The following is a 17,965-nucleotide window of genomic DNA, read 5'->3' on the forward strand; positions in this document are numbered from 1 at the left end:
AGTGTGTTTTGATATACAGCAGCCTGCCAGGGGGTGACCTAGACTACTATTAGCTGACTAGGTGATATTTTAAATAGTTGCAGTAGTTAACAGTAGTGTTGTGTCTCTGACTGTACAAGGGCACTAGGTCCTTTCCCTTTCATTTCTGGTGCTTTGCTGCACTTAACGTTTTAGTTTTTTGTTGCTCAGATGGGTGTAATTTCTGATATTTATATGCTTTCCTCTTCTTCGCTTAATTATGCTGGCCAGAAAGTGTCACTCATAGTCCTTGAAATGTCACTCATAGCAATCTGAAACCTTGGCAGCTATGATAAGGGATAACCTAAAAACACAGGGAGATTAGAAAAAATCTGTTCATTTAATTTTCGCTTTGACATATGACTTATGCCACACTGGAATGGTGTATGAAATTGCATGGCATTTTTCACTATTTACTTAGCTGTGTACCATGATGTGCATCTGAAAAACCCGATAAATAAAGGGTTACAAATATTTAGATGAAAAATGAATAAACTATCCAATTTAATTGCACCACTAACACATATTCTCATATATTTAATGAAATATAAACTGTCACTTCCAGTTGAAAACTTTCTGTAAATACTCTTTAGTCCTCTGCATCAGTGTTTTGAAGATGCTCATGTGAAGTGAAGCTGTAAATACTTACTGATACATCTAAAAATCCAGCATTTCCTGCCACAAAATGCTTGTGTATATTCACTCGAGACTAGATGTGATGGTTCTTTAAATGGCCAGCAGAGGGCGAGCCTCGCCTGCTGAGATGATTCCACTGAGCACATTGAATGAAAGGGAGAAGGGTTTCCTATTCCAGGTCAGCGGTGGCAGAGACAGTACAAGCAGCAGATGGTAACATCACTTCCGGCCTCTCCCTCTGTGTCCAGCCTGCAACAGATTAGGAAGGACGCCCTGTCTGTCTGTGCAGTTGTCTTCATCTTCAGACCCTCACATCCCCCCACCACCTCTCCCAGACCCCAAATCAGCACCTGCCCCACCCCAGCCATAGGACGAGGAGAGAGCCTGGAAATGTCTGCACAGGTTTCTGCTGAGGTAGGAGATTGTCAGCACCTTGTGCTGTGTTTGTAGAAATAGACTGAATAATCCTGGAGGAAATCTTCAGGAGCCGGGCTCTTCTATCCTGGGACCTCTGTGGGTCTTTCCGTCCGGCCCTGGGGGTGTTTGTGGTCATTTGTTTTAAAGAGAGGAACTGTGCACTGCTCTGCATCTTAATTAAGGCTCCCTGTTTTCTGTTTTTACTGATTTTAACAGATAAATGCAGGCAGTAAACCATTTATTTTCTTGTCTGTGTTTATTTTTAAATGTGGAGAAAAACGGAAATTGGGTGCTTTTTGAGTGATTCTAAATACACTTTGCCATGACTGCCAGGCCAATAACTGTGTGAATTGATGGTTAAGGGGGGTAAAAAAGAAAGGAATTTTAGTAAAGAGGCTTAAACAGCAGTACAAGGCTGATACTGAAATGTGCATATTTTCATATAAGTGCATTGATTTATCTTCTGCGGGTGTTTAGATCACCGAAAGCTGGCAGGCATTCAAGCATGACTTCATATTTATTGGTTAAATAAATGTGGAAATATATCCGTTTCAGCTTTAGTTTTTTCACAAAATTCATAATAAATGTGGATAAATACAGATAAAGTTGACAAAAAATAAATATGGATAAATACAGAAGGAAATGTCACAAAAATAAATACCATAAAACCGGGAGCCCTAATCTTAATGCACTGTGAGAAATATGTGCACACTGCACTGCATCTTACTGCACTGTCAGGAATCTGTGCACTGCAACTTACTGCACTATGAGTAATCTGTGCACGCTGCACTGCATCTTAATGCACTGTGACAGATTGTTGCACATTGCACTTTACAGCACTATAAGGAATCTGTGTCACTACATCTTACTTTACTGAGGAATTTGTCCCACTGCATTGCATCTTACTACACTGCGTAAAATGTGTTCACATTGCACTGCATCTTAGCGCTCTATGAGAAATCTGTGCACACTCTTTGCGCGACTCTCGCTGTTAGTTTGTTGACTTGCCCATCTGTACCACTGTGTCAGAAGCATGTCCCTCAGGTAGCTGACCGTCAAGGCTCCCTTGCTGCCCCATGCCCCTTTGCCCCTGTTTTCATATCTCAGTCTAGGTAAAACCACAGTCATTTCAATATTTTCCAGCGACATAGGTTGGCTTATAGTATTATCTGCTGCAGAGGTTGTGTGTGTGCTGCAGGGATTGTGTGTGTGTGCACTGACCTTGGGTCTGCCAGGTAGGAGGCCTTTCAAGTGTGTCTGTTTTAGCAGATGTTGGCGTGACTGTCAGCCATTCTTCTTGGCCTTTCCTCTCTGTACAGGAATCTTTAAGATCACTTGCTGTAAGAAGGTCTGCTCTGTGCAGAATAGTCAGGTACTACTCGGCACACTGTAGACGTCTGAGCAAAGGCACATGTGAAGTTCTAGTTATTCCCCATAGTTTGGAAGAATTAGCCAGCTTTGAGTGAGACTTCAGCACGACTTTCAATTATGTGACTGCCAACAAGCAACCAGGGCTACTTGTATGACAATGCTACAAGGGGTTGCTGCACTCTCTCATCAACGGTGTGTTGATGAGGATTGTGCTATGATATGAAGCCTACATGAAGGATTCCAAGAGACTCTTGAAGTCATTCTGCTCTAGTTGTCACTTCAGCAGGAAGGAGAGAACAAGATGAGCGAGCAGAAAAAGCAAGAAGAGGCCAGAGAAGAGAAATAAGAGGGATACAGAGAGAAATTTCACAAATGGTGGAGAAAAGTCATTAATAGATATCGGCCAAAATGTAAAAGAAAGAAATGTGTAAGGGAGGGAACGAGAGTTCTAAAAGATGGCCAGGAAAAAAAATCGAATGAACATTATTTATAAATTGCCAAAAGTTGAATTATATGTTAGGAGCTAAAAATGTAATTTAAGTGTGACGTGAATGTGAGTCTTCAAGTGTTATAGGTGTAATGTGCTGTTTAGTGGTACCAATACTTGAACCAACTTTATAGCTTTGGATCTGGGATTTAATCCCAATCACCAAACGGTGTAAATGAACCAAAGGGAGGGATCAATGTATTTTCGGGTTACCAATTTCAGCTCAAGTGAGATAGTTAAGAGGTCCCAGGTTCCAACCGTCCTCCTTTATAAATGTGTTTATGCACATACTGCACAGATGTGTGTTACCTTTGTATCAAACATACCAATCCTAATAAATTCTGTTGGAGATGGCCCTTTCTAGGGTGCTTTTATCTTTTTTTTGCTTTTGTCCCTTCTGGTTTTCCGCTGATCTATGTACTGGCCTAAGGACTTTTGTCGCTTTTTACACTGCCACTTAGTGCCAAAGTGATGTGCTTGTCATATACATACTGGTGATTAGTGTATACATGATTGGCTAAATTGAGTTTGCAGTTAGTCCATTGTCTAGAGGTAAGACATATACCTAGGGCATGTAACTCAACACCTCCTCCGACGGCCTGCAGAACTGGTTGTGCCACCCACGGAGGTAGTTCTTCAAATGTGCCACAGATTTTCCATGACTGGGCCTGTGTGTGTAGGTTACTGTTACTAGGTTTGGCATTTAAGAAGATGCTTGCCAAGGTTCTGCATGTCTCTTGCTATATCTGAGTACTCCCTGGGGACAGGGTGCCGTGTCGGTAAAGGGTAGGTCATGTGCGTGTGTCTGCTACATGCACTAGTAGTGAATGGCAATGAGTAGTGTATTGGGTACAGTAGAGCCTTCTCCTCGTATTGGATTGGCTTGAGGGAACTGTGGAAAGGCTATTGAGCTGGATTTCCTGCATGCATATAGTGTTTGATATCGATGAGTTTGTAATGGCGATCCTGCTCCGGTCGTGTGAGTGAATTCGACATTATGACGGTGGAAATACCACTTTGGGAAATTGGTAATGTCTGTACTCATGGCTCTGTATGCCTATCCACCTGTCTCCAATTCACAGCTGGCTGCTGGGGGGGATGGCTACATCTGTGTATTTCTGATAAGACAGCCATAAACTAAGGGCTCAAGGTATACTGTAGACCTCTCACTCTGAGGGGCCTTCCTGTGTTGGTTAAGAGGGGGTGGAATTGGCACCTGCATTCTAAGTGGCAGGGTTGGGGCCCCACTAAAGATACTGATCAAGCCTCCTAGGGTAGGATGTCAGACATGACAACATTTAGAGAGGGCCCGTGCATTTCAAAGTTGGCCTTTTGAGCTGATCTCATCTTCATAGGTCTTTGTGGGTATAACGACTGGGGCTCTGCCTTTAGGAGTTAGAGACGCTTTGGGGATTGGAAACATGCTACGCTGGTTCGATAATGGGTCATCAACAAGAAGAACTATTGGGGTTTGGGGGGGCTGTAACTGGATTATCTGCAGACTAGTGGTGGCCTGGGGCTTGTTATGCTCTAGGAAGAAGACTATCACTTGGTGGATTTTGCCTGGATGTTGCTGGCCTGCAGCTAATTGGCAACTGTTGTGGCCCAGGTCCCCAAGCACTCTCCAAGGGCTGATTGCCTGGCCTCCTGTCCTCGAGTCCCCAAGGACAGAAAAGATCTCCCTGTTTCCACAAGATCGTAAGGACCTCGCAGGGTGAGGCGTAAACATGTGGAAGTGATCGTCGGTTGGGGCGAGGACCATCCCGATGTGTGCAGTCATCAGACTGTGCCGAGGAGTGAGCTGGTAAAGTTCAGTGGCTCACCTGGAGAGGCTATAGCGTCACAAGTTCGACGAGTGCAGGGGACATTTAATGAGTCCGAGAGGCTCGAGCTTACAGCCGGAAACCTCTGCTAGTTAGTATTCCTTAGAGTATGGTTTCTGAGTAGTGTTGAGAGAAGTTTGCAGCGTCTGCGATAGCCAAGCTGGCTGCATAGACTGTGTCCGACCTCCAGATTGGGAGGACAACAGTGCCTGACATTGCAGCCTCAGTCTGAGGTCACTCGTTCCCTCTCCCCAGGCCTATGCCACAAGGTACGATGTTGTTAAGGATAGCGTGACTGAAAGGTCTTGTCATGCCTTGTGTGCACCCACGACTTGCTCCCTGGAGCAACTGTAGCTCCCACCTCTGCCAGAGGCGAAATCATTCTCCAAATTGGGAGCGGGCCAGCTTCTGCTGTTGCAGTCTTTTTCCTGCGGGAAGGATAGTGATCCTGTACTCGTGAAGGTGTCACTGGGTACTTGAGGGGCTATCTGTATCGTTGGCTGGTGTAGTTTGAGTGACTGAGGAGCTAAGTCACAAGATGTAGAGAGAACCTGTGATTTCTTGACCATTACAAGTATACAGAGTACACAATAATGTGAATGTTGTTGTTTATGCAAATGTGTTAGCGGAAAAGTGGAATACCTCTGAACAGCCTGGATATATGTTTCTGTTGCTTTTAGTGTGGAAGGGATTGCTTGTATTGTATGTATGTTGCTTACAAGGCTGAAGGGATAATGGTGCAATTATATATATGTTAATGCCGTTCTCCTGCTAATGGAAGAGTTTGAAAATTTCGTGTAACTGTAAAGCATATACGCAATGTGAATGTCGTTTTGATTTCAATGTGTGTGCAATACAAAGCCCAGTGTTGTATACTTACCGTGTGGGGTCTTTTTGTACCATCCTCAGGGTGTTGCGAGGTTGAGGATTGTACCAACACTTTGACTCTGAGGATCAGCCTGACTGCTCTGTGCCAAGCTATCCAAGGGTGAGCGTAGGTTATCAGACAAGTGTTTCGTACTCATCCTATCTACGACAGTGGATTCTGCCTGGCTTCGATGCATCCCAGCCAGAAACCGCTGGGTCTAACACATTCCTAATAATAAATTAATTGAGAAAAAATTTAGGCTTCACCAATTTTGCACCCAAGATCACCTCAATCTGTCCCAACTCTAGACATGTTTTGAAGAGCCATGTCTTCAGCTTCTTGCTTATCTCAAGAAGTGAGGAGGAGGCTCTGATGTGTTGAGGGAAGTTGTTCCACACTTTAGGAGTGATGTATGAGAAGGGTTGGCCTCTCGATCTGTTTCTGTGTATGCATGAGATGTGTCTGTGTATGAGTCTGGCTGCACGGAGGTGCATAGGGGGTTGATGGAAGGAGATGCAGTGGTTAATGTAGGCAGGGACTTGTTGGGTAGTGCCTTGAATGTGTGGGTGAGGAGTTTTAACTGTGGGCGCTTATGTATCTAGAGCCAGGAAGCTGTTATATGTGTTCTGAGTGGGAAGTTGAGGATACGCCTGACTGCTGCGTTTTGGGTGGTTTGCAGCCCTCTGGTGAGCTGTTTGATGATTCCTGCATAGAGAGAGTTCCCGTAGTCCAAACTACCGTTGATGAGTGTGTGGATGACGGTCTTATGATGACTCTCTGGAGCCATTTGAAAATGTTCTTTAGGGTGTGTAAGCAGTGACGGCATTGACCTGGGTGAACCTGTCCATCTTTTTGTTGATGATGATTCCTGGGTTACTGGTGTGCAAGCTGGAGGTGGGAGTAGGTCGTAGGTTGGACGACCATCCGATGGAGTCCCATGGACAGGGGATGTTTCCAAAGATCAACACTTCTATCTTGTCAGTATCGAGTTTGAGACAGTTAAACTTCATCCTAGTGGCTACTTCCAACATGCAGTAGTGAATTTGTTCCTTTTGTTGTGGATTTTGTCCGAGAGTGACATTATTTGCTGTGTGTCATCAGTGTAGGAAAGGATGTTGATGTAGTGGGTATGGATGCATTGGCCGGTGGGGTTATTTAAGTGTTGAATACTGTTCTGATGAGGAGTGAACCTTGAGGTGCTCTGCAAATGAGATTTCCAGTTTCCAAGGAAAATTATGTCAGGTTAATTGTCAGAGTTCTTTTTATCTGGAAGGAGCAGATCAATTGCATGCAGGTTCTTGAATCTCGATAATGTGATGGCGCCTGATGATAATGGGATGTGGTACCATGTAAAACCAAAGGAAATGATGGACGGAGCGTTTACAATACAAGCACTCACCCCCAGTCAACTGATCTGTGTTTAATCCATCACCATTCTTTAGCCCACTCTGCCACCCCAGTTCAGACATGGCCATATGCAAATCAGTCTGACCATGTGCTTCATGGGAACAGTCCAGCCCGAACTGCCAAGCCATGCCTTCCCTGGACCGGAAAAAAGCTTCCCAGGACCGGTTTCTGGCATTGCAGCCGTATTCAGCCTGGCTTGCTTGAATCCAGTGGCAAAGTGAGCAAGGGACTCACGTCTGAGCATACCCTGCCAACTTATGGCGAACAAAGCAAAACCAAAGGAAATGATGGACAGAGCGTTGACAATACAAGCACTCACCGCCAGTCAACTGATCTGGGTTTAAAACATCACCATTCTTTAGCCCACTCTGCCACCCCAGTTCAGGCATCGCCATATGCAAATTAGTCTGACCCTGTGCCTCATGGGAACAGTCCAGCCCCAACTGCCAAGCCATGCCTTCCCTGGACCGGAAACAAGCTTCCCAGGACCGGTTTCTGGCATTGCAGCCGTCTTCAGCCGGGCTTGCTTGAATCCAGTGGCAAAGTGAGCAAGGGACTCACGTCTGAGCATACCCTGCCAACTTATGGCGAACAAAGCAAAACCAAAGGAAATTATGGACGTAGCGTTGACAATACAAGCACTCACCCCCAGTCAACTGATCTGGGTTTATTCCATCACCATTCTTTAGCTCACTCTGCCACCCCAGTTCAGACATGGCCATATGCAAATCAGTCTGACCCTGTGCCTCATGGGAACACACACACTGCCAAGAGGTTCAATAGGATGATGGTGTGAGAAGTTAGCCTGGCATATGATGTCACTAGTTTTAGTGGCACCTTGCACCTGTCTAAATCGACCGTTATTGATGGTGGTTGTAAAGTCAACCTTCTAGACAAGCTATCCTAGTGGTAGCATGGACCAGCAGTCTTAGGCTAAGACTCCAAAGAGCACGTGAAGCTGTTTGTTTTACCAATTATAATCCCTTGAATACCAAATGAAAGGACACCATACAAGGTATATATCAAATATATATGTATTTATTCTAAACACAACCCCTCTGGACTCTTTATGAGGTCAGAGGTAAAAGTACATCACAAGTTACTCAATTAGCATACGATAAGTTGCACAAATACAGTTTTGCCCTAGGGGCCTCACAAACCATATACTAAAATAGTGGTATAAGAGCCACTACAGGAATAGTGAATAGGCCTAGAGCCTAGGTCTTCGCTGGGGCTACACTAAACAACCAAAGGTTAGGAAGTAGGAGACCCATGGGAGACGCATGCAGTGTGGAAACACAGTCGCGAGTTACCATTGACTTCTAATGGAGAACGAAGAAGTGACAAAGTTACTGTTTAAGGGCACTTCCGGATGGACTACGACAAAATCCCTTTAGACTTGGACACTTCGAGAGTCAAGACCCACGGGAGCACCGGAGTACTTGTGTTACATCACCCAGGGAAGCCTGGTGCATAGGTGCCTTTTGGTGGCAGGTTTCGTCGATGTTTTCTATGGAGATCTTCAAAGAAGTGCTGCAGGCGACCAGAGTAAAAGTGTCCAGGTGGTTCCAAGGGTGGATCGGAGATCTGAAGAACCTGAAAGCAGAGGGGACAGGGCCTGGGTCACTAGCCAGTGACCATGAAGGTATCAGGAAGGAACCAGGCGATGTCGCGATGATGTCAGGTGAAGAGGGGAAGATTGTCTGCAGCCACGAGGACCAGGAGGTGTCGACAATGACCAGGAGCTGGATTCGAGCTGTCCTACGAAGGGTCTGGTTGTCTGCGGCGTCGGTATCCGGATCGGACCCAACAAGCCTTGGCAAATGCAATTCACTGAGGAAGTGAAGATTGGCTTTGAGTCAGACCAGCAAGGTCTGGGGCGTTTCTCCTTTGGAGGGAAGCGGGAGCAACTAGGCCAGCAGTGTAAGTTCAAAAGAAAGTCCTCAGGGGGCTCACTATCCAACGGACTAGGAACTAGGAAGACATGTCAAGCTGAAATGCAGGAGCAGGCCCCATGCGGCACTCATGTAGTGTGGAGGGCTGAGCTTCGGTGCAAATGGCGCTCGGGTCGGGGGATTCTTGTGCCCCAATGCACAACTTCTAGTTACCTCAGGAGGTGATGCAGTTAGCAAAATGCAGGATGTCCAGGGAGTCTGGTCCCACGTCTCTCGTGTCCGCCACGGGTTTCAGCTTTGCTGTGGATGTGCGTCAGAGGCTGAGAAGTCTGGAAGTCCAGTCCTTCTAGTTAGAATAGAATGTCGACGGTCCAAGAGTTCTGTATCAAAGTTTTGTTCCAGGATAATCTAAAGTCCTGGGGACACAGCTCCTATACTTATACTAGGAAAAGGGGCTGGATAACCTGCTAGCTGGCACCTCCCTTGACAGGAAACCTATTGTCCAGGCCTCCCTTGCTGAAGTTTCCCCCAGCAGCAGGAGGTCAGACTTGTGTCTGTGGCAGCAGCATCCATTTTGTGATGCTGAGGCTCTGTTTTACCTTAACCAGGGTTAGCAGTAACTATATGTCTTTACCCCTCTAGAAGGGTGGAATGCTACCCCCGCCACCAGAACTGGTGGCGGTGGTATTCCAAAGTGTTTGACACCTTACATGACATGTTTTGATAAAGCCAAACCAAAGTTAGCATTAACCGAGAGGATTATAATGTACTTATGAGTATATGGTATGGCTATATCATAGAACAGCTATAAGGCGATGGTTCCGAAAGCTGTAGAAGGGCTCAGCTCATGCTAGGGCACCCTCTCACTGAAAACCAAGCACTCTGCCTCCAGGATTGTCGAGGTCTACCATAGGAGTGACTTATAGGTGCATATGTGTCTATATATAAGGTAGATATGGAGGTACTATATCTAAGTAAGGGGTGATTACACCACCTTACCCAAGCTGAGTGATCAGCCTGTGGTGTCAGTTTGGAGGGCCAGCCAAGGGTGGCATAATACATGCTGCAGCCCCTGGTAGGCCTTGGATGCACCTATGCCCAGGGTACCTAGGGTACACTATACAGGGGCTCACAAAGGTGACCCAGTAACCAATTTGGTATGTACCTAAAGTACATGGTAACAATCTAGAGTGAGAACAGCCAGGCTGTGGGCCTGATTAGCAGGGTCAAAGCCAGTCTAAAGTCGAAAAACCAGAAAATCACAGCAAAAAAGTGGGGGTGACCATAGGAAGCAGACCCTACTCTCCTACACAACATCTCCCCCCCACCATAGGGACATTAAATAAACCTTGACCAGTTGAGTCTTCATGTTCTAAGTGGATATATCTAGAGAGTCCATCTGCATTGGCATGGTCAGTCCCAGGTCTATGTTCTACTGTAAAGTCCATCCCCTGTAAGGAAATGGACCACCTACGCAGTTTGGGATTTTCACCCTTCATCTGATTTAGCCACACGAGGGGCTTATGCTCGGTCTGAATCTTGAAGTCAGTACCAAACAAGTATGGCCTCAGCTTTTCAGGGCCCGAACCACAGCAAAGGCCTCCCTCTCAATAGCTGACCAACGTATCTCTCTAGGGGTCAGCCTTCTGCTAATGAAAGCTACTGGCTGGTCTTGACCATCTTTATTCAGTTGTGAAAGAACAGCTCCCACACCCCCTGTTTGAACAATGAATTCTTTGGAGTAATCTGGACTTTGCAGAATAGGTGCAGTGCACATGACCTGCTTCAGGTCATCAAATGCCTTTTGACAGCTTACTGTCCACTGAACTTTCTTAGGCATTTTCTTTGAAGTTGAGTCATTGAGTGGTGTCACAATAGACCCATAACTTCCTGTAGTACCCAATCAGGCCCAAGCAAGCTCTGACCTGTGTCTGGGTTGTGGGAGCAGTCCAGTCCTTTATGGTCTGGATCTTGCTCTCCAATGGTTGAACCTGAGCTCCACCTACTAGGTGACCCAGGTATACAACCTGACTCTGCCCTATCTGGCACTTGGTAGCCTTGATAGTTAGGCCTGCCTTCTGCAGGGCCTCCAAAACATTCTTCAGGTGGATCAGGTGATCTTCCCAAGTGGAGCTAAAGACAGCAATATCATCAAGATAAGCTGCACAGTAGTCATCCAGACCTGAGAGAACTTGGTTCACCAAACTTTGGAATGTGGCAGGTGCATTATCAGACCAAAGGGCCTTACCACAAATTGATAATGACCTCCTGGGGTTGAAAATGCTGTTTTGGCTTTTGCATCATCAGCTAGTCTGTTTTGCCAGTAGCCAGCTGTCAAGTCAGATGTCTGGCTGGAGCTGCCTCCTTTTTGGTGCAATCACTTGTCCAGTGAGAAGCTACTTTACAAACTTTGCAACATGGTTTCTTAGGATTTTTTTTCTTTTTAGATTGTTGGGGACACTCACCAGTAGAAGCTTTTTGGGGACCTTGAGAAGACTTCTGGTCTTTTGCTTTCTCTTCGCCCTTTTGGTCTTGCTTCTTCTGATCACCACCTTGGTTCTGGACCTTCTGCTTCACCCTGGTTCCGACCCATTTGTCTACCTTCTTACCCAATTCTTGGGGAGAGGTCAAATCAGAGTCAATCAGGTGCTGATGCAATAACTGGTTCTGACAATTATTAAGAATCTGTTCTCTCATAATAAGGTTAAACAATCCTGTATAGTCACTTACTTTACCGCCCAGTAACCAGCCTTCCAGAGCCTTAGTGGCACAATCTACAAAGTCAGTCCAGTCCTGAGTCTGTGAATTCCAAAACCAAAGCACACAGCAGCAGACTAAGGTTTAGCACATCAACTTCCTCTGTTTTGTGAGTTTGTTATGGTGCAACCACTCCACTGCCAAGGATGTCTGTTATACAAAGAGTTTACAAAAAGTTTAAGAGGTGCACTCAATGGTGTAGTTAACAAGAAAAGTTCATAGAATGTATAAGTCTTCTGTTCTTTCTTTATTGATTTCTTTTTTTCTTTCTTTTTTAGAATACAGAGGCACAGCCAACGCATTTCATTCCCTTTCGTGGCTTGGGAATTTCGTCAGGTCTGCAAAAGAATTGTTTACATACATAAACATATTTGCCTCGTATGTGGAAACAAACATTAACATACATTGCACATGAATAAAAATGACTAAAGGATATACCAATAGACATAAGAATTTAAAAATATGCCAATCGGCACATGCATCATCTGTCTGAAAACAAGCACGCCCTCACCCGTGCATGGTTTCAAATTTAAAAAAAGGTGTGTATCCCGATTGTACACACCTGATTATTATTTTCAAACCAAATCCGTATATACTGAGGTGCCCAATGGGGAGGAGAGACACCCAAAACCAAGAGCCAAGTAGAATCACAAAGTATAGTGCCAATGAACCAGGACAAAGGAGTAAAAGAGGAGAAGAGGAGAAAAGAAAAGGGGGAATCATGTACAGGTATCATGTACAGGTATTACGACGCACCGAAGTGGAAAAGAAGAGGAAACCGGGAACATTCCTCCCTAACTGTGACCCAAAGTCTTATGAAAAAATGAATCCTACAGCATTCTCACGTAAAATAACATCATCTCAATCCGATAATTCGAAAGAAAGAGTGCACGTTCACCGTAGGCGCAAGATAAATGTATTGCCAAGGACCCAAGTATCCGGTACCTGAAAGCGAGAGTAATAATAAGATCCACTAGTCCAAACCGCGTGTTATTGTCCTATGTGGGTCACAATTAAGGCTCAAACAATATTTCTAAGGACCTAGGTAAATTCACACGAAACATTGTTACATATCAATGTGTGGCAGGTATATACTCTGCAGTGGATCTGTGATCAGAGAATACCATCCATTAAAAAGGAGAATACCATCCATTAAAAAGGAATTTGTTGTCTTCTTGTATATATTTATTATGTGGAACCATCTGGGTATCTGAAACGTCTACCTTCCAAAACAGTCTCCATATGTGCTACTAGTTGATTGTTCCAAAGTGGAAGAAACAATTACCTTTATTCTGAGTAGTTCTCTGGAAGGAAGTCCAAATGCGTTCCTCCATATATAGGGAATATCAATGTTTGCAGAAAAAGCGAAAGGTTGTACTTTCCCCCTGGGTAAAAAATGTACATATACATCATGTTTAGTCGAGCTAGCTAGGGCAGAATTGTGCTAGGTAGCAATGATCTTTGGATATGATTTGTGACATTGCTATTAGAAATAGGTTCTATTTTAGCCAGATGGTGACATAGTACTAAGTATTGTAGGCGTGTTACACATAAGCAGCATGTGAATAGTAGACATGTAGTATAATTCAGTCAACAGTTTTCGGGAGAGGTGTAGACTTCAATAGGTCTATTTCCATATTAAGGGGCGGCATAAAATAAGTAATGTTGGAGTTACTAACCTATGGCCCGTGATACACACAGAGTAAATATCGAACGTCCAAGAAAGCATATTGAACCCAGGAGTCCCTCCCTGTTATCTCTTTTTCTCGCATCCAACACCCGAGAACCCTATGATGAAGATAAGTAATAAATGGTTTACCGGAGGGGGGGGGTTTGTCCGTGGCGCCAACAGTTCCTGTGAATAAGGGTAAACTCGATAACGGGTGGCGTTTCTTCAAGTTACCAAAGCAGTGTAAATCATCTGTTGTAGGACCTGGAACAAAAATAATTGTCCAGTCTCAAAGAATTATACCAGTCGCGTTTCTAAGCGCATAGAGTCTACTCATATTTTCTGGTGATGCATACCTCTGATATGGTCTACGGCACCGTCTGCTCCTCCATCCGTGTGCCTGAAGCAATAATCAGCAAACGCCTGCCATTCCTAAAGTAATTCGTCTGATCGGTATCCCGATCATGTGAGCCCTCCACGTGACTATGCTGGCTCCAATCTGAACAGCGCGGGTCAGCGCGCAGATGGCAGCCATGTTTAAATGATTATATGCCATGCAATATTATGCTATGAGATATAAATAAATTAAAAATAACGAGTTAAAGATTAAATATAACGCCCCTATAGAATGGTATCGTTGCCTAGGTGAAAAAGGCCACTCGCTGACAATCTTAGAAAATAAACGTCGAATACTAATCGAATATAATAAATTCGATATGTATGTTCCCTGGTTCTTGCCTAGGAGGTGGACATCATTTTTTGAATCTAGTCTCATGAGTTCGATATATATGTACTGCCTGTAGGGTCCGGAGTTTCAATCAGTTTAGATGATGATGAAAGTAAATCGTGTTGGCACCAGTTGGAAATTAGTTGTTTAAAGGGAAGAAAAAATAGCGTCAAGAGAGAATGGAAAAAGTCCCCCCATTGTGCTAAGTGAAAAATGAAAGAAAAATGACAAAAATGAAAGAAAAATAATCAGACATAAATTACAAGAGTGCAAAAAGATAAATAGACATAAAGGGAACAGTACATTTCAAAATTGTTGCTCCGCAATCATGATTCTTTTAAAAATATTACTGATAAAGAACTGCATTATTTTCTTGAATAGTGCACGATGCCATCCATCCTGCCACATTCTTAAAGCTATTATGATCTGCACATTATGAATATTCTCGAAGTAGCACATTGAGTATCTAGGAATCATGTGTTTTCTGTGTAACTGATCAATTATACTTTTCCTCTTCTTTTTTAAAAGAATCATGATTGCGGATCAACAATTTAGAAATTTACTGTTCCCTTTATGTCTATTTATCTTTTTGCACTCTTGTAATTTATGTCTGATTATTTTTCTTTCATTTTGTCATTTTTCTTTCATTTTTCACTTAGCACAATGGGGGGACTTTTCCCATTCTCTCTTGACACTATTTTTTCTTCCCTTTAACCCCTTCAGTGCTGCGCGAATTTCGCTGCAGTGCTGAAGGGTCATAAATCATATTGACTCATGACGGAAATGTTCCGTCATCAGCACCGGAGCACCGACGCTGATGACGGAACCGTTCCGTCATGAGCATGCAAGGGGTTAAACAACTAATTTCCAACTGGTGCCAACACGATTTACTTTCATCATCATCTAAACTGATTGGATCTCCGGGCCCTATAGGCAGTACATATATATCGAACTCATGGCACTAGATTCAAAAAATGATGTCCACCTCCTAGGCAAGAACCAGGGAACATACATATCGAATTTATTATATTCGATTAGTATTCGACGTTTATTTTCTAAGATTGTCAGGGAGTGGCCTTTTTCACCTAGGCAACGATACCATTCTATAGGGGCGTTATATTTCATCTTTAACTCGTTATTTTTAATTTATTTATATCTCATAGCAGAATATTGCATGGCATATAATCATTTAAACATGGCTCCCATCTGCGCGCTGACCCGCGCTGTTCAGATTGGAGCCAGCATAGTCACGTGGAGGGCTCACATGATCGGGATACCGATCAGACGAACTACTTTAGGAATGGCGGGCGTTTGCTGATTATTGCTTCCAGCACACGATGGAGGAGCAGACGGTGCCGTAGACCATATCAGAGGTATGCATCACCAGACAATATGAGTAGACTCTATGCGCTTAGAAACACGACTGGTATAATTCTTCGAGACTGGTCAATAATTTTTGTTCCAGGTCCTACAACAGATGATTTACACTGCTTTGGTAACTTGAAGAAACGCCACCCGTTATCGAGTTTACCCTTATTGACAGGAACTGTTGGCTCCACGGACAGTCAACCCCCCCCCTCCCGGTAAACCATTTATTACTTATCTTCATCATAGGGTTCTCGGGGGTATTGGATGCGAGAAAAAGAGATAACAGGGAGGGACTCCTGGGTTCAATATGCTTTCTTGGTCGTTCGATAGTTTCTCTCTGTGTATCTCAGGCCATAGGTTAGTAACTCCAACATTACGTATTTTATGCCGCCCCTTAATGTGAAAATAAACCTATTGAAGTCTACACTTCTCCCGAAAATTGTATACAAATTGTTGACTGAATTATACTACATGGCTACTATTCACATGCTGCTTATGTGTAACACGCCTACAATACTTAGTACTATGTCACCATCTGGCTAAAATAGAACCTATTTCTAATGGCAATGTCACAAATCATATCCAAAAATCATTGCTACCTAGCACAATTCTGCCCTAGCTAGCTCGACTAAACATGATGTATATGTACATTTTTTACCCAGGGGGAAAGTACAACCTTTCGCTTTTTCTGCAAACATTGATATTCCCTATATACGGAGGAACGCATTTGGACTTCCTTCCAGAGAACTACTCAGAATAAAGGTAATTGTTTCACTATGAAAGAATCAACTAGTAGCACATTTGGAGACTGTTTTGGAAGGTAGACGTTTCAGATACCCAGATGGTTCCACATAATAAATATATACAAGAAGACAACGAATTCCTTTTTAATGGATGGTATTCTCCTTTTTAATGGATGGTATTCTCTGATCACAGATCCACTGCAGAGTATATACCTGCCACACATTGATATGTAACAATGTTTCGTGTGAATTTACCTAGGTCCTTAGAAATATTGTTTGAGCCTTAATTGTGACCCACATAGGACAATAACACGCGGTTTGGACTAGTGGATCTTATTATTACTCTCGCTTTCAGGTACCGGATACTTGGGTCCTTGGCAATACATTTATCTTGCGCCTACGGTGAACGTGCACTCTTTCTTTCGAATTATCGGATTGAGATGATGTTATTTTACGTGAGAATGCTGTAGGATTCATTTTTTCATAAGACTTTGGGTCACAGTTAGGGAGGAATGTTCCCGGTTTCCTCTTCTTTTCCACTTCGGTGCGTCGTAATACCTGTACATGATACCTGTACATGATTCCCCCTTTTCTTTTCTCCTCTTCTCCTCTTTTACTCCTTTGTCCTGGTTCATTGGCACTATACTTTGTGATTCTACTTGGCTCTTGGTTTTGGGTGTCTCTCCTCCCCATTGGGCACCTCAGTATATACGGATTTGGTTTGAAAATAATAATCAGGTGTGTACAATCGGGATACACACCTTTTTTTAAATTTGAAACCATGCACGGGTGAGGGCGTGCTTGTTTTTAGACAGATGATGCATGTGCCGATTGGCATATTTTTAAATTCTTATGTCTATTGGTATATCCTTTAGTCATTTTTATTCATGTGCAATGTATGTTAATGTTTGTTTCCACATACGAGGCAAATATGTTTATGTATGTAAACAATTCTTTTGCAGACCTGACGAAATTCCCAAGCCACGAAAGGGAATGAAATGCGTTGGCTGTGCCTCTGTATTCTAAAAAAGAAAGAAAAAAAGAAATCAATAAAGAAAGAACAGAAGACTTATAAATTCTATGAACTTTTCTTGTTAACTACACCATTGAGTGCACCTCTTAAACTTTTTGTAAACAGTCCTGAGTCTGTGTCTTCTGGGTATCTCTTAACAGCAACCTGTACTGCTAAGTGGTTAAGCCAAACCCATATATCAGAGCACTCTTCATGACAGTGTAGTTGTCAGCATCCTGTTCATTAACCGTTAGGAGCTTATCTCTACCTTTGTCTGCAAAGGAGAGCCATACAATTGCTGCCCACTGACTCTGGGGTACCTGCTGTACTTTGCAGGCCCTCTCTAAAGCAGTGATCCACTTGTGGATGTCATCCCCTACCTCATAGGGGGCACAATTTTATTCAGGTTTCTATGGTCATGAGACCTTTCCCTATCTCTAGGTACTATGCTGCTACCAGTGGACTCTAGTCCACACAATTTTCTCTCCCTCAAGAGCCACGGTCTCTTTCTCAAGGGCAATTTCTTGCCTCTTGATTCTAAGCTTGGATTCCCTCATCCTAGCCTTATGCTCTCTTCTATGAGGGGGACGTCATTCTCCCTAGAGCTGAGGCATGGGACCCTACTGAGTCATCAGAGTGGTTGGAATCACTGGAGAGTGACCTTCTTCTCCTGTGCCCAGTGTTAGGCCTACTTGGGGATCTGGTTTGGATTCTTCCATTCTCTGTTCCATGCAGGTCTAGGTTAGCCTTGTTCAGTTCCCTGACTT

General features: G+C 43.8%; 1 protein-coding gene across 1 annotated transcript in view; it reads left to right on the forward strand.

Moving 5' to 3' along the window:
* Positions 1-976: 976 nt before the first annotated feature.
* LOC144823231 (uncharacterized) overlaps positions 977-17,965 on the forward strand; it is a 44,123-nt gene continuing 27,134 nt past the window's right edge. Inside the window, exon 1 of the mRNA XM_078681611.1 lies at positions 977-1,068. The gene's annotated coding sequence lies outside the window, so the exon portion shown is untranslated. The remainder of the gene's footprint in view (positions 1,069-17,965) is intronic.

This window comes from Lissotriton helveticus, chromosome 1_1 (genome assembly GCF_964261635.1).
Source record: "Lissotriton helveticus chromosome 1_1, aLisHel1.1, whole genome shotgun sequence".
Lineage (NCBI taxonomy): Eukaryota > Metazoa > Chordata > Amphibia > Caudata > Salamandridae > Lissotriton > Lissotriton helveticus.